Source organism: Bactrocera tryoni, chromosome 3 (assembly GCF_016617805.1).
Source record: "Bactrocera tryoni isolate S06 chromosome 3, CSIRO_BtryS06_freeze2, whole genome shotgun sequence".
Classification (NCBI taxonomy): domain Eukaryota; kingdom Metazoa; phylum Arthropoda; class Insecta; order Diptera; family Tephritidae; genus Bactrocera; species Bactrocera tryoni.
In genome coordinates, this window is record NC_052501.1 from 37,145,317 (window position 1) to 37,164,063 (window position 18,747).

At 36.5% G+C, this 18,747-nt stretch overlaps 1 protein-coding gene across 1 annotated transcript in view; it reads left to right on the forward strand.

Moving 5' to 3' along the window:
- Nucleotides 1-8,721: 8,721 nt before the first annotated feature.
- The window catches only part of LOC120771627 (Krueppel-like factor luna), a 368,923-nt gene continuing 358,897 nt past the window's right edge, over nucleotides 8,722-18,747 (forward strand). The window contains exon 1 of the mRNA XM_040099717.1: nucleotides 8,722-8,877. The gene's annotated coding sequence lies outside the window, so the exon portion shown is untranslated. The remainder of the gene's footprint in view (nucleotides 8,878-18,747) is intronic.

An 18,747-nucleotide genomic window follows, 5' to 3' on the forward strand; every position in this document is an offset into this window, starting at 1 on the left:
CGGTTCCGATAAATGTGCAGCTTCTTAGTGAAAAAATTACGTGTGCTGGTCATCCCGATCAGACAGATGTACATGGCTTAACCGACTCAGCCTGGCTCGCTCATTCATGTGTATAAATATTGATCTATTTCGAGTTTCCGTACTCGTTTGTTAATGGTTAAAGGGGAATGTTTATTATCATTCGCAAGTACATTTTCGACATAAATTTTTTGAAGATTATCTTTTTCAAATGTTGGTCGCGGCTACTTATCAGATGGTCCATCCGCTGAGTCCAAATTTCGATGACTCGTTCGCGCATTTCGGCTGGAAACTTTAGACTTTACATTTCTCCATAGGAAAGAGTCTAAAGGTAGGATATCACAAGATCTTGGTGGCCAATTAACCGGCCCAAAATGTGAAATTAGCTGCTCACCGAAGTGTTCTCTCAACAGTTCCACCGATTGATGCGATGTGTGGGAAATGGAGCCGTCTTGTTGAGATCATATGTCGCCGAGATCAAGAGCTTCAAATTCAAGCACAAATAGTCGGTTATTATGACACGATAACGGTCGCTATTGACGGTTACGTTCTCACCGACGTCATTTTTGAAGAAATATGGACCGATGATTCCACCGGCTAACAAACCACACCAAACCGTTTTCTTTTCTGGATGCAATGGCAGCTTTTGAATCTCTTCAGGTTGTTCTTCGTCCTAAATGCGCCAATTTTGCTTCTTTATATACCCATTGAGCCCGAAATGGGCCTGATCGTTGAATAAAATTGGTCTCGACGTAAAATGCGTTAAGTCGTTTCCTACGTCATTTCGAGTTGCTGCGTGTCGACTCTCCACGGTCTTCGTGTATACAAGAGTCTATTCGATCGAATACTATCGAATAATATGTAGATGCTGGGTCTAAAGTGGGGTGATGATGTTGTAAATATTATGCTCAGTACGTTTGTTATGATAATGGTATGTTGACTATAAGTTTTGCGAAGTGCGCGAACACACATTTTTTAAAGAACGTGAATTTCCGTAATAAAGTTGAACGATTTGTAAACGTTGTTCAGGCATTAGTCTTTCCATAATGAAATGCCAAACAATACTGAACAAAAATAACATGACAGCTAGAACCGACTCACGCATGATTTGTCAAAGCAAGGCTATTGAAAAAAGTACATTACCTTGGATCACCCGTTATACTTGTATGCTTTATAAAAAATCTAAAAAAAGTCGTTTCTTTTTGGACGATACAAACATCGTGGCGTAATCGTATATATGCTATATTTTTGCACAACACTGTATATAATGCGAACAAAACTTTACGCTTTCGTCATTCGATTAGCTTCGTAATCAGCTCACCGTTATGACGTATGTTGTAAGGGCAACGTTAGCAATAACATTGGGCAACGCATGTGGCATGAACAACGCTTAGAAATTTGAGACAAATTGACACACAAGTGAGAACATCGTATGTAAGTACATAAATATCAAATCTGGCGCTACAATAGCAACAAATGTGATGTCAAATGTTATATTTTGGCAATGATAACGTTAGCTGTGCGTAATTTTGTTGCTGTTACTATAGTTGCTGCTTGTATCTACTTACTTATATATGTACATATGTATGTGTGTGTCTGCTGCAACACGCCATGATTCTCGTTTTCGTGGTAGATGGCGAGTAATTGTTGTTTTTGTAACTAATATTACTGTTAGTATTGGTTTTAGTGTTAAAGTGTAGTTATCGAACCTCATCAGTTATTAATAGCGTGTGGCACATAAACTACCTTAACTGTCACCAATATCAACAGCTCACATACATGCATTAACGCCATACATTAACGGTGCATATGTGTTACGTGTAAGTGCACTTAAAACACACTGCCGCGTATTGCAGTGTTGCTTATGGGCATTGAAAGCTTATTGCGGCAACAGCTACAACAACAAGTTGTTATTAATTGTAATTATGTTAATGTAACTGTGGATGAGCTTACGATTGAATTGGGGGCTTTTCAGCGTAGATAAGGTGGCATTCGGATTGTTACCCAAATGGCCTATTCAAGTTGTGGGAGAGTAATATGGGTGGAATAGTGCCCAGAATATTTATTGGTTGTATAAATGGAGTTATATGTGTATAAATAAAGTATAACTTCTTTTTAGACAATATAATATTTTCAGGAACTTCCAAACTTCTTATGCATGTATATAAATAATTGACTCTTACATCTGAGCTAGCATATGTCTCAGTCGGATGAATACCCCAATTCTAATTGAATTAATCTAAGCCAATTTCTTCAGATAGGCAATAAATCGGTGATCCGTTGTTTTCTGGATACTCCATGGGCTTGACAAGCGATGGTCAAAAACCAGTAATTTCTATCCCAAAGCGGAACGCACGAGATCCTCTCAGTACTAGCTCTTATGAAGATTCATCTCGCCGTACTGGTAAGCGTTCTTACTGGACACTACCCAATAAGCAATAGGTTACGTATGTATCTTGCGCGATGCCAGTATCTCTGAAACTTTAATATACATAAACAAATATGTGGACGCCGAAGTTGGATGCAGTCGAGTATTAAATACTAATACCGGGGTTTTATTTCGTATGAACTTCTTCTTCTTCTTCTTAATTGGCGTAGACGCCGCTTACGCGATTATAGCCGAGTTAACAATAGCGCGCCAGTCGCTTCTTCTTTTCGCTACGTGGCGCCAATTGGATATTCCAAGCGTAGCCAGGTCCTTCTCCAATTGGTCCTTCCAACGGAGTGGAGGTCTTCCTCTTCCTCTGCTTCCCCCGGCGGGAGATTCGTATGAACTAGACATTCGTTATTAAGAAAAATTGTCAACCGATATATTTCATTTGTAGAGGGTTTTCCAATAAGTGTGATATTAAGGGAATTCACATATTTTTTAAAGTACAAACGATAAAATTAAGTTCTGAATATAACATCATTCAAATGGCTTTCACGACTTCTTTTGCAGGAACGAATTTGATGCCCCAATTTTTGAGTACTTTTCTACTAAATCAAATCGTTTGTAATGAATGCACATTCAATATTGACTCCTTACGCATGGTTTATTGCTAAAAATCAAAATAACACTTTTAGAGACCATTCAATGTCACAATTTCCTGAAATAATCTAATCTCCAAACTTTTCTCACAATAATTCGGTTGTTCTACGTGCAGTGTGGCATAAAGCCCCGTATTGTTGAAACCAGATGATGTCAAGAACAAGTTCTTTCAATCCATAAAAAGTTGGTTATCATCTATCTATACCGCTAACCATTGACAATAACTAAGTTACTAGCTTCATTTCGAAAGAAATACGGACCGATGATTCCACCAGATTAAAAACCAAACCAGCCTGTCAATAATAATTTGTGGATTTTCTTCGCACCAGAATCGACAATTTTGTTTATTCACCGCACCACTTAGATGAAAGTGTGCCTCATCGGAGAAGATGATTTTCTTAAAAAATCGTTATCTTTTTCAAGTAGTTTTAAGGCTAAACCAGCAAATTAACAACGTTTACGGTGGTCCATTGGCTGCAGTTCTTGAGTGAGAGCAATTTTATACGAATGAAAGCCCAAATCATTTCTCAAGATCCGCTAGTTTGTGGTTTGAGACAGTTACAATTCTTCAGAACTTTTGGAATCGACAAATTGCGGTCTTCACCAAGACTTGACCGAACGACAGCAATATTTGCGTTACTTCGAGCGATTCATTGTCTTAATAGCACTTGAACATTATGTATGTGAAGAAACAGAGAACGATTATTTTGATAATAAAGATGCATAATTTGTAAACGTTCTTGTGTATATCCTTCCATAATGAAATTATAAACATTACTGAATGCAATGAGAAACAAGAAAAAACGTTAACTTCGGTTGCACTGAAGCTAAATACCCTTCACAGGTGCATTTCTGTTAGTAACTATGTGTTCAGTTTGTATGGCAGCTATATGCTATAGTTAGCCGATCTGATCAATTTCTAAGGAGATTACATTGTTGCTTTAGAAAATAATATATTCCAAATTTCGAGAATATATCTTGTCAAATGTGAAAGTTGTCCATACAAGAACTTGATTCCGATCGTTCAGTTTGTATGGCAGCTATATGCTATAGTTAACCGATCTGATCAATTTCTTCGGAGATTACACTGTTGCTTTAGAAAATAATACGTATCCAAATTTCGTGAATATATCTTGTCAAATGTAAAAGTTTTCCATACAAGCATTTGATTCCGATCGTTCAGTTTGTATGGCAGCTATAGGTAACCGATACTGCATGAACTAACAAAGAAATCAATAATTATTTATTTATGAGCCAACTTCAGTGCACAGTTTTGTATTATATAGGTGGCACATTGAATAACTTTGTGAAAGCAAGCGCAAAATAAAAGGATTGCCTCCTTATTGCTAGCAATACAGATTTTATAGTGGTCCGATATCGGACGTTCCAACAAATGAGCAGCTTCTTGAAGAGAAAATGACGTTTGCAAAATTTCAAAAGGATATCTTAAAAACTGAGGGACTAGTTCGTATATATACAGACAGACGGACGGACGGACAGACAGACGGACATGGCTAAATCGACTCAGCTCAACATTCTGATCATTTATATACATATATATTTTATAGGGTCTTTTAAGGAATCGTCCTTCTGGGTGTTACCAACTTCGTGACAAACTTAATATACCCTGTTCAGGGTATAACAACTACAGATCATGACTTACTAAAAATGCCTGAAGCGACACTTCGAAAACCGATAGAATCAATTTGACCTCGTTTCAATACTATATTCTCATTTATAACATAAATAAAAAATATGACGGAAAAAATTGTCAATCAAAGAAAAAAACATCGTAATTAAAATTTTCACATAAATTTCAAAGTTATGGAGAAAGATGCAATCATAAGAGTTTTAGATCTTTCGATTATCTACAACTTTGCAATATAACATTTTTCCAAAGCACTCGTATTTTTACCGGAAATCGAAATGAACCCTTTCTCACCCTTAAAAATACAACCACTCTTCTCACCTTCCTCCTCCCGACCTCAAACCTTCCGTAAATTATTTTTATTTTTTTTTAACTTTCTTTTCCAATTCAATACTTTTTGAATGCGATGTTCTTTTTTACATGATATTAATAAAGATAGGAAATTGTTGCGATGCACTTATTTGATAAAACTAAAAACTTTTTTGAATAAATTATTTTAAAAGTGTGCTTTTTCTCCGTCCACGACTGTATATTCATATAAGATATAAGTATACGTGATAAAGTGCACGTAGTGCCAAACATATCACACTCTACAGTGGAATATACATATACATACATACATATGTGATTCTATACATTAATACAGAGATCGAACTTAGAAATATTCAGCAACTTGCAATAGTTAGCATTATTAGTTACTTAGCGTGCTTACATACACCTCTTCATGAATTATTTGAGCAGAAAATACGAAAAATATAAATAAAAATATTTCCTAATTGTAAATGTTGACAACATAACAGTGTCCCACAAAGATCACTCTCAGAGAGCATTTATTTATTGTAATCAGCATGCTGCGCAACAATTTAACAGCGCGCTGTTCACGCATTAACTGTTATACCTCCATGTTAATTAACCGCAACCGCATTTATCGTATATAGGAATACTGTACTAATAATACCGATTATGTTATGTTTATGACAGCTTGGCTAACGCAAAGCGCACCGTTATCAGCACAAATTCCGATGTGATGACTGCTAAAGTCGGCTAAATTTACGCTCTTGTAGGTTTTTCGAAATTGATTGCTCTCTCTCTGAGCAACGTTTTTTATTTGAAATACGATATTTCATAGACTTTAATTACTCGAGACTGGATAGCTATATTCTATGTATCTGTCAAGCGTTGAAAAACATATTGCAAGTAGTAAGAGCTTTTAGCGGCTACTAAATAATAAACGATATTTGACTTGGAGCGGTTGTTTACCGAAACCATCTAGTGGGCTCGCTTATGCACAACGAAGTTCGAAATATTTTCACATACGGGAGAGAAAGTACTCAGAGAGCAGAACTGTATGTGTATGCAAAATCAAATTAGAATTCGAAGTTACCAAACAATGGCGCTCAACTACTCACATAAATACCGGTTGAAGAGCATGCCAGTAAAAGGTATGCAGTAGATGCGAGCAAACTCGCGTGTGCTCAGAATAAACAAACAGCAAGCGTGAGCATTCGCAACGGAAGTTCGAATTTTCGAAGTATGCGCTGTGAACACAAATGAATTACAATATTTTTAGTGTGTGTCTGTGTACATATATGGTGTTTTCGTAAATTTTTGTTGCTCCCTATATGTATGCTTGCAGTCACTAGCGCTGGCTACAATTCTAACTCTGCTGACTCTCCTCACGTCAAGCAACTCTCGTTTGCACCACCACTATCGGGCACAATTTTCGTGTGATTCTCCAGCATATTATGGCCGCTACGAGGTACGCGTGTGTGTTGTGCCTTTCGTACTGACGTTTCTCTATTGGTATTGGTGCTGCTCATTCGTCTCCAACAATTCGCAGACCATCTCGCTCTCGTCGCACTTTTGCCGCATTTAGTCTTGTTTATGCCGGCTAACATGCAACATAAGCGTCGTCGTTGTCGTGTTTCAAATCGCGCGCAGCAAATATTGTTATCGTCGCCGTTTACAAACGCCGTAAGTGCAAAACGTTGCCAATCGTTGTCGTCGCGGCAGCAACAGCAACAGCAAAAGTAATAGTCGTCGCCATCGTCGTCGTCAACATAGCCGTCGTATCGTCAGCAGCGTCAATCGTTGTCGCCTTTGTGTGGCAACGTCCTAATGTACAACAAGCGTACGTTCGTTGCTTAAAAAGTGCAAAAACCACTAGTTACTAACCTAAAGAGCTGCGCTAAAAGCTAAAGAGAGTGAAAAAAGCAAGTGTGGAAATTAAAGAAATCGCAAAAAAGCGTAAATCAGCGGCAAATTGTTCGTTAGTGAGCGTCTATAATTGCAGTGTAAACAGTCGGTAGCTACACACGGGCGCATTTAAGCCCGCAGACCGTACACCGTAAAGTGGTAGTAGTAGCAGTCGCCACAGCAGCGACAGCAATAGTAATAGCAACAACAGCAAAGTCAGACAAAGCGAACAGCGCGTGATGCATGCGTACGCTTTTGGGCCAAGTCAAGAGCAACGAGATACAGTCAGACGTTTCGGCATCTAGTTTCCGCATGCAGTAAAAGCCGGTTAGACCGAGAATTGAAGGTTAGCGAAAATAAAAATAAGAAAGTGCTTAAAAGAAACTAGCGAATTTCATGCGTGTTTCGTAAAAAATAAAAGAGTGCCATTAGATAACCGAGCGAGTGCGGTGGTGAAGAAGTTCATGTGTAATAAAGCCAGACGCCGGTAAGCGTGAGTGCAGTGTTGAGCGCAGTCATTTAATGGGCCAACCAGTTTTAATGTAAAGTCACATAAAAATATTTTCCAGCTACGAGCCGGCAATAATAAAGTACGTAGATTCAGTGCAAGCGCACAACTTGGAGCTTTTGATTCAAAGCACACACACATACACAGGCGCGACATATGGCTGTGTATGGAAGCGCCTATGTTTGCAAGAAAATTCTTCTTACTGCCTGAAGCAGCAAAAGCAAACAGTCTCTAATCGAGTTAATATCAACAGTGCCGGAGCCAGCAAGCACGTCAATAGACTGATAGCGGCGTATGCAAAAAAAAACAGCAACAACAACAAACAAAAAGCAAACAACGCACACACGCACAAGCAGCTGCTGCGCGACATAAAGAAAAAGTAAATAAAATACATATAAGAAATTTAAAAGTGCACAACAAAAACAAAAGTACTAAACAGTGTGCTGCCAACGTCTTGTGTGCGTATGTGTGCGCCGGCAGGTGATATGCGGTGATACGCGGTGATAAGCGCCGGTAGCAGTGACAGCAAGTGCAAGTAACAACAAGAAAGTGCGCTAGAGAAAACATTGAATCAAATGTATGGCAAAAACAAAAACAAATACAAATACAAATAATTACAAAAGAAAGGTGTGCAAGTCAAATACAGAAGTTGCTCAACGCACACAGCTAGAATAAAGTGCAGATATCTGTGTAAGCAAGTGTGTGTGTGCTTCTGAAAAAACTACGTATATAATAACAATAACAAATAAGATAAAAACAAATCCAAAAGAAATGAATTAAGAGGACTACTTGCATTGCAACCTATTTTTGGAAATATTATCGCTGTTGGCCCTCAAAAAAAGTTAAATTAAAAAATCTCTTAAGTTATCAAACATGTTCTGCGAATCATTTAAAATTGCAGTGTAAAAAGAATCAAAATCAATATTTGCACAATTTTTATAAATTTACCGTAATTCGTCTTAATTTTTAGAAAGTGCTCAGCAGTGTAAAATATTAACCGTTATAAGCGAAATTGTGGAGCATGTGTCAACAATAAATTTTAAAACAATTTCATTCCGCTGTCTAGACGCCTACATATTATACTTCGCTTCATTTTCGCATTATTAATGCAAACGCGCACTTATGTATGTGTGTGTATGCGCGTGTTCGTTTGAGCGGCGCAAATGTTTGATTGGTGCTTTATTAATTTTAGCTGAAATTTTAATTAAAAACAAAACATAAGAAAAAAATCGTGAGCAAAAACGGCAACAAAAATTAAAAGCGTCAAAATTGAAATGCGAATATCAAAAATTAAAATAGAAATAGCATAAAGAAATTAAATAAAATTCAGTGGCCACAAACGCGAAACTCACATACACACATAACTACTTCATAAAGGAGAAATTATGCGTCAGCTTTTGAAATAATTTATTTAGAATTTTTGCGGTTGGCAATTATTAGTTGGATTTTTTTTCAACTCAACAACAACAACAGCGTGTAAGTAATTACACCGAACCATTGCAGTATTTAACTTAAAATTATGTCTAATTTATAAATATTGTAAGCACATTAATCAATTATTAATAAAATTGTGAAAATATTGAAGAACTTAAAATGCATCGTTGCCTTCTATGTAAATATTCAACAGGTTATGGCATCAAAACTTTTTTAAATTGTAAAAATTATACGAGATTTAATAAACCTCTGTAAAGTCCATCGATAGATAAACAAAAGCCTGAAACAGCTGTTTGCTTTGAAAATATAGAGAAATTAGAGTTCCTCAGCTGATAAACATTTTTTAAATTTTTCTTTTTCTTTTTTCAATTGATTTTTTTTTGCAAAAATCTTTAGATTTTCCTAACTTATTAAAAACCTGTTGCTGTTGAAGTTAACTACTTTTTTTTGAGACTTAATTTTTAGATATCGTAAGCCAATCGCAGCTTAATAAGTAAAACAAACGATATCTTCGATTGCACCAAAGCAAACTGCTCTTCACAATTATAAAAGATTTTTTATATAATTTCAATCGTCGAACTATATGCAAAAGTGGTAAAATTTTAACAATTTTTTCTGTGATTGAGCTATTGCCTTATATGTAGTTATCTCGTCAAATGAAAAAGCTTTCCGTACAAGCATTTGATTGGGATCGTTCAGTTTGCATGGCAGCTATATGCTGCAGTACTCCGACATCGGTGGTTTTGAGAAATGAGCATTTTTTGAGGAGAAAAGAATGTAAGCGAAATTTCAGTTCGATATCTCAAAAATGGATGGACTCAGCTTGTTATGCCGATTAGGGGGTAGACTTTGCGGTGGGTATGCGCAGTAGGGTATGTCGCGCGTAAGGATGTGCCTTAAATCCAATATCCACCATGTCTGTTTTTGACTTGCCTCGAAATTTCAGTATAGTCTTTGTCAGAAATAGTGCTATAAGACTCAGCTTGATCTGATATTATAGGCTTTGAATGATATTCCTTCTAATGAAAAGACATTTGAAGTTCAAGCGACAAATGTCCTCTGTCATTGAGTTGTTAGGTGCTCAATTGGTAGTAGCAAAAGCTACAAGTCCTGACCGGAGACTGCAATCTGGTACCACGGGGAGCAGTTAGTCCTTGGAGTTCGCTCCAATCTGCTCATTGTGTTTGCCCCTTTAGAGATATTCGTGGTGGCTGTGGTTTAAACCTAAAGGCAGGTAGGATTGAAAAATTTAATTCAGTGTATAGTCGCACTGCGGCCGGGTGCCGAACCCATAGCATAGCATAGCGTTTAAATCGACCTCGAACGCGACCGAGGTGGAAAAGGTGTGCCTTCCACCCAACCAATTGTAATGAATATCGGCGACCTACGACATTTACCAACATTTTGCTTTACTCTCTCTTAATACTATCTATTATTATTATATCTACAGTAGTTTGTGAGTTTTGGTTTTTGTATGCAATGAAGGAAAAGGTGTGTATTTTATTTTTTTGTTTTTTAAAAGCGATTCTATTAGTATGCCTTGCCAAACTGGATCTCTTCAAAAACTTCATAAAAAAAATTCGAAGAATATTTACTTTCATACTTTCCTGCTGTAATATAATTAAATTAAAACTATAAAGTCTATTAACAACTCTATTTTAAGTAATTTTCTTGGAGGTTACATTTTTATAAGTTGATACTAAATATTTTTTCAGATGATCTTAATTAAGTCAACTTGAAAACACATAAATTTAGTCAGCAAAAGTAGAGGCATTGAGCGCACTCATTTAATATTTTGTACACTTGGAATTCAAATCTACTAAATACATAAAATGTTTTCCAATTCTTTACCTTTCATTTTCCGAAATCCTGCATAAATTTGAGCTTTGCTGCCAAATATTTAAACAGCACTCTAACACACTTGCAGCAGTAACAACTAAAAGTGGCATAAGTCAACATTAGCGGTTATGCAGTTCAACGAAAATTGAGTACACACAACCAAAAACCAGAAGACAACAACCAGCATTGATGTTCTTACTTTTACCTGTTGGCTAACTTGATATCATGAATCATGCACTTAACGCCATTTTCAAAACAATTATAATAATCAATTTTATTAAACGCGCTGCCAGTAATGCACACAACTGTTTGACAGTCAGCACAGCAGCTGTTTTATAATAAAAATAAAATTAAAATAAAACCACAAAATTGGCTTTGACGCATATACCGTAAACATTGTGTGTGAGGCAGAAAAAATACCGTGAACTAAGCGTTTGGCCGTAAAACCAGCAGATCAGTGTAGTTATAATAAAAATCTAATTGCTTGCAGCTCACTATGTGAGCGTTCTTACTCACTTGTGTTTCCAGCGAATTCAACAAGTCAGAGTGTCCACATGTGGCGTGTGGCAAGTGGCGCCCACTCGGCGCCTACTGCAGCTACTGTGTTCACAACAAACCTCTGCCACTCATTACACCCATTCGATATGGTCACACAAGATGTTTTTGCTTTTGTTTGTGTTCGGTTCTCTGTTTTCTTTATTTTCGCGAATACGATCATATCTTTTTTGTTGTTGCAGCAAGAACAAATCTGTTCTGCTTTATGGCGATTTGATTTTTGCCTTTAACCACAGCTGACACCGTTGGACACATTTCATGCTCCACTTTTATTTGCACATCTACACAAACAAAAAAATAAAATAAAATAAAACCAAATAAAATGCCTGCGTCATCTCATAATAAATAAAGCAGTGCAACAACAACAACATGTGAGTGCTTGTTGCTGTGAATCAGGCAATAAAAGTGAGAACTGAATTTCGTGTTTTTTCATCCATTTTGTACTTTTTATTTTGCTTTCGATTTTTACGTAAGTTATGGGGACAAAGTTAAGGCCATAAGTAAAGCACGAAAAAGACGCAGTCTTAAGAAGTGTGCCGTAACGTTTATTTTTATATGACAAAGTTGAAATTGTTGGCGTTCTTTTGTTTCACTTTTTCTTGAACAATTAGCTTGATATCTTTTGGCGCACATAAAGCGGTATACATACATACTATTATATACATATATACGTACATACATATATACATACTTACATATAGTACATGCTATGTGCTTAATGCGTTAAATTGCCCAAAGTCCATTGTCAACTTACGGCTATAACAGCGCTTGTTTTATGACCGTTTCTTTTTGTGTATGGTGTTGCCACTTAAATATTATTTCATAGCCACTTTTCACTGAAAGTATGTAAAAGTAAAAAATCCTACGCATTTTAGTGAGTGTTTTAAGCAAGTCATAAAAAAGAATCATATATAAGAAACGAAACATATTTTGGAGGAATAGCTTATAGTTTTGTTTTTGAAAGAAGAAATTCATTTTAAACAATTATTGGTTAAACTTTTGGCAGAATTTGTTTCAGTTGGGTTCTTAACAGTCAGAAGCTATTTTTACACAATTCTTAGAAGTTCGTTTTCTTTACATACCAATCTTAAAAATATGTTCAAATATTATATTTTATAAAGAAAATTATATAATATACTATTTTTGCTACATAATTTTTAGTCCTCTGTTAATAATCGCTTAAGATTACAAGTTTACTAGAAACAAAATTACCAAAGGTCCATAAAAATTCTTAAATTTTTTTTCCAATCTTTTTCCAATGCGATTTAGGTGGCAACGCCATTTCCCCAATCGGAATTTGCGCGACAAGAAGCTTTGCGCAACTAATTGTTAGATAACAGCGTGCGCAAATTTGCGAATTTTCGTATTTTATCGTAAATAATTATAGTTTGGAGGGCACAGTATCACAAAGTCTACGAATAAAGCAACATTAAATGTTAACTGTTTTGAATGAACATGAAAAGTAACCGAAAGCGCTTTTTTGAAACAGAGCTGCAATAAAAAATTTAATTTTAAATTATAATGTAAGGAAATTAAAAAACTTCGGTTTAAAACTACATGGTCCATAAATCTATGATGATCCGATCCTCAAGACACTTTGACCAACTGTAGCACTTTAAAGGTTTAGCAATTAGCACTCCATAATCGAATTATTTTTGTCTTTTTTGCACTTGGTTGTATCCCCGATCCTACTTATTAATCAACACCACATATGCACATACATATGTATGTATGTATGTAAATTTATGATAAAAGAATAAGCGAAATTCGAAAATGTTCGTCTTATGAAGAGAACCCTTATGATTCATATCGTCATAACATATAACTTTGGTAACCTATTAATCATACTTCGCTTATATTATCGCTGAGTATGTAAGCATGATTTGGTGTTGTGCTAAATAAATGAATGCTCTTATAATATTCTATTTCGTAACGTATTAAATACTGTAAATTAATGAACGGCTAAGTGAATTTTAAAAGTTTTGAAAATTTTAGCACAAAAATATAAATAAAACTCCAAACAAATTAACGCTTTGTCTACTGATGAGCTCTAATTACAGGAATTCTTCTTTTGCTTCTATCTAGCAATCCAAATGCGATCAGCATTTTGCGAATCAGCCATGAAACCTAACCCACCCTAACCCAGTACAAAAAACAAAAGTAAATTGAAATGAGGAAACTGTATCTTCTTGTTATGTGGCCTCCTCTTTTTTAGCGCCCAACGTTTGTATAATTTTAGCTCAGATTGCTTGTTACGTTTTCGATCCTATAAACACACATTCGTGGTTCTATGTACATACTTTCATGCATGCGCAACGATTATGCTAATAGATTCCACAAGCAATAACAAAAACAGTAGCTGACTAATAAGAACCACTTGAAATTGAAACTGGAAAATTGTTTAGATAAAAATGAAGACCAGCAGCGGCAAAAAAGCGCAGCAACAACAAGCCAAAGAAGGCAAAAGCGAAACTAGTTTCTTATAGCGATCGGCACAGCGGTGACTCTGCGCCGTCGCTGATTGAGTGGGGTACGAAATATTCAGAAAAAAGTTAAAAATCGTTCATAAATGCGTGTTTTTGTGTATGTGATTGTGCGAATGCATGTTTGTATTTACTTATGTGTGCATGTATGTACATGCGTATATGTGGCTTGAAAATTAGCGCTGAGCATGTGTATACAATTTGCTATGTTATTCTTTTGCTCAAATACATCGCATATACATATACTATATAATATGTATGTACATATATAAACAAACCAAAGTATTTGACTGATGGATGTTCTGCGTCAGCGGATAAGCATAAAGCATCCAAAGAGTTCACATTTGATTTGCCGAATATTTGAATAGGCGAGCCGTTTGGCGGTAATTGCTTGAACGCAGCCGGTGAAGTGATTGAAAAATTACTGTAAGTGGCAAGCATTATAACGAAAATAGCCATGCTCGTATGTGTGCGCGTGTTTTATGGCATTTTGCGCTAATTTTCAAGAGTTTATTCCATATAGCAACACAACTTTTCCAAGTGGTTACATTAACCGATAGGTCGTGAATGAAGAAAAAACAAAAATTCATGAATTGATTGTTGATGTGGCCGCAAAAAGATACTGAATTTTCGAAATGGCTGCAAAATACACACACTTTTTGGTAATATTGCGTCTGAAGATCCAAAGATTACGAAGTAGTGAATCGAACGCATTTTATCTAGAATATAGAATGATAGTTTGGAAATAGCAACGGCCATAAATCATGTTTTCGATATTTATTGATGTGGTTTTATATGAGTAAGAAAGAATTTGTCGAGACTTGAAAGGCAAAGATCTTTTATGTGTTTAATCAAAAATTGCTTGGCTTTATTGGTGTAGACTCCGCTTACCCGGTTATAGCCAAGTTATAGCCAACCATGCGCCAGTCGTTTCTTCTTTTCGCTACGTGGCGCCAATTGGATATTCCAAGCGAAGCCAGGTCCTTCTCCATCTGGTCCTTCCAACGGAGTGGAGGCCCGACCGACGGACTTTTTTAAAAAACAGACATTTTGTGAAAGCAAAAACATATTTGCAAAAGACAAATATAAGAATCCAAAAACTTGTTTTTTTTTATTTTTAACATAAATTTTAGGTTAAGTGAAAAAATGTTAACAAAATAGTTATAGATCTTTTATTGCATACAACTTACACTTTTCTCCTTAGGACTTGCAATTTTGCCGGAAATCGAAATAAACAGTTTGGGCCCTTAAAAATTCAACCACTCCATTCTCTTCCCCACGTAAACTAGTTTTCGTTTTTTTGTTAATTTATTTTCAATTTCCAATAAGTTTTGTCCTTACACGATTTTTTTTTTTACTTTTCACCATCTTCAATGACTTCCAGCACTAATCGGATAGGATCGTAACTACTATGTAACTTTATTCCAATTCAGCCTATAGCCAAAATACATACTTTTATATATACAGCTAAGATGTGAAAAGAACGTGAATTTTTTTTTTTTTTTTTAACTACAAGTAAGAGCTCCTTTATCTAAAAGAGGGGTCTCTCGTCCAAGGCTGTAATTTCTTTTTCCTTGAAGGCGTTTTTTTACGTGGCGGGTCCCAAACCCAGCGCACAACGCTGTGGTGGGATGGCTGCCTTCTCAATTTAGTTCTCCTTCAAACGGATGTTTCATGGCTACACAGAGAATACTTGGTTTAAGATCGGAAGTCATGGGCTGCTTGAGCCATATGTGAAATAATCGTTTCTGGCCACTCCCTAGTGAATGGAGCTCAGAGAACTTTCTTCACTTGCGTAAACTTCTATACACTCCATTCTCCTTAAAGCGAACCTCTCAATCAAACAAACCGTCGACACACTCGCGACTTTGTTCCCACGTCACTGTTGACAATCATAACTTCGAAGTCGTAGATACTTTCGTCAATCTTGGAAACAGTATTAAAACCAACAATAAAGTCTGTCTCGAAATCCAACGCAGAATAACTCTTTCTAACAGATTATGTAAAAGTTATGGATTTTTGAAAAAGTTTTACCTTGTGAGCTTAAGATTTTATTAAAGAATATTTCTCATTAAAAATATGAAAATCATGTTTGAGCCACGCTTACTCCTAAAAAGACATCTTTTAAGTCTAAAAAAGTGTTATTATATATCACTTGTTGTGTGTGCATTGTTACTAAGAAATGGTATCAATGGACAAATATGTATATGTACTTATGTAGGTGAACAGCGCAAAAAACAGCGAGCAGAGTGGAGTGATGGCGAATCGATGATCATATGAAGTCATTTCCATGACTTTATTTCTCATAACCTGGAGTTTCTTCAACAAATCCTGCGCTTTTATCACATCCCTGCCCTTCAATTATTTCCTTGCCACTTCATTGTTTCAGTTCACAACCTCATTTGTTCTGCTGATTTGTTGCACAGGCAACGGCAACAATTTCATTAAATTCGCTTCAATGCCACAGAGTACGGTTGCATGCTGCTTGGGTACTGTCAATTTGAAAATCTGAAAAAGGCTCCCCTTCGTTACACGAGCAGCATCTAACAATGGCCACTAATATGTTGCACATGATACAAGTAGATGCATGCTAAACGCATGACTAATAACAACAATATAGTCGTACTTTCGTATATGCAACGCGCACACAAATGACATTGCCACAAGGCGGCTGTGTGCCTTCATGTTGCATGTGCGTTACTGTAGTGCCACGCATTTCGACTTTTTCGCTTTCATCAACATTGCGAAAATTCGAGTTTCCCGCTACTTTTTGCGGCATGCAACACGCGTATCACTTGATGCCACACACTTTGGCATAGTCGCACATGGAAACCGCTGAAGTGGCAGAAATGTGCAAAAAAGGAAATGCCTATAAATGCGTGCTAATGCGTCCATGCGACAAATATGCGGCAAGTAGTGTGACGGCATCAATTGGAGTGCTTAAAAGCAACGGTAAGTCCGGAAAATCGAATTTGATGCACCAAAGCTAATGAATGGATAGGAAAATGCGCCGCATTTAAATGAGCGGATGCGAAAAGAAAAGCACATCGCTTGCCGGCAACGTGCGACAAAGCGTGGAAGAGCAGAAACATCGTGAGAAAATTATGTTGCACATTGGAATGTGAAATTGAGAAAAATACAAATTTATTTTTGTTTTCAGTGTGTGCTACGCTGTGTTTCATGTATGTGGGGCATGCACCGTTAGTTTTGTTGCATGCAACCCGCAGACAACACGAGTGTAAACAATTCGTTGAAGATGCCGCGTCACTAATGCCAGTATTTGTACGTGCTAACACAGATTTGTGGTAGTTGCAAGAGCATATGAAGGGGGAAGCGGGGAGACAATCGAGGTGAGCGTAAATGGCCGTTGGAGAGAGGAAACTGTGGCAAATCAAGATCATGGCATGCAACGTCGACCTTGTTTATTGTAATAAATCGGTGCCGAGGCGGCGGCGGATTACGGTGAGCGAGGCAGTGCAGGAAGATGCTGAAAGTAAACCAAACAACAACAACAACGGAATTTGCCACGAGAAAAGCACATGCGTGTAAATATGGGCAGACATGTGAGAAAAGCAACTGAATAAAAAGTCATAATGCGACGCAAGTGAAATAGAATTTTCCGCCATTGCGTGTTGCACACACCAGCGACCAGTTGTTTGCTGTTTTTGTTGTGTTTGATATTAGCATTGTTTTCGCTTTTTTAATTGTATGTTGTCAAAGCTTGTTGTTATATATGGAAAAGTTGCTGGCTGGTTGGTTGTGGCGACTACTGTTGCATGTGGCAGCTATGAATTTCAATACAACAAACTTGCCACAAAGGCAGAACAAAAGCAAATAAACAACAAAAGGTAGTGTGAAGCAACATCGGAGCCGCATTCATACCACTTTTATATAATACATATATGTACATCAACACATACACACATATTAGATACATACATATGTATGTATAAGCCTGTAAAAGAAACAGAGAAGCACATGAAAAGTGATAAAAGTGTTGGAAGACAGCAATGAGAGAGTGTTCGTAACAAGCCAAACGTCAGCACAAGAGAGTCAAAACAAAAACAAAACCAACAAAAGCGCATTAATAGCATCAAAGCAAAAGGCAACGCATTATAATGCACCTACACCCTATAAACAACAAAAAAAAACCCTATACACAACAAATACACACGCATACCAGCTCGTGTCGCTGTTTACACAAACAAACCAGTAGCAAGGTGATGCAGCGAAGTCAAAGTTGAAAAATATAAAACAGAAATATGTGTAAAGAGGCACACAGGTGAGGGGTGTACTTAGTCGACAGTGAAGTGAAGCGGTGTGAAGGCAGAAACGCAATTTTTGAAATGTTGTGCGTACGCTGAGGAACACAAGCGCACAAGCAAAGCCGGATGTTAATGCCTCTCAAATAAACACATTCCCATACACTCGTTCCTACATATTACTATATGTATGTATGCATATATGAATATACACATATGCACGTTCTGCTCTATTGGGAATTCATATGAAACGAGAAGCAAAGAAGAATCAAAAATATTAATGCAAATTTAAATAATATATGAAATGCAGAACATCGGATGACGACTCGGCTCTTAAAAAAATGCTTAAACAAGATTTTCAACCTTTTATCGATACACAAGTCTGAGAGAAATATAACTAAAATATAGTTTTAATTTTTTCTATTTATTGTCATATTTCTTTTCATACAAATTTGTTTAAACATTTTCCTTATTTTTGTGTTTATAACTTCTTAGAAACTAGTACTTTAAAAAAAAAAAATTATTAAAATACATATTATTTCCAAAGGATAACAAAACCAAGTAAAGGGTGATCCGTTTCGAGTTTCCCCAAAAATAAACACAGACTTCAAATTTATTGGGGAATGTTTATTATCATTCGAAAGAACATCTCTTGGCATTAATTTTTTTAAGAATATCCTCTCAAATATTGACTGGCTGCCTCAGATGGTCCATCCGTTAAGTATAATATTAGATGATTCGTTCGAGCATTTCGTGTGGTAACTGGCGATTGA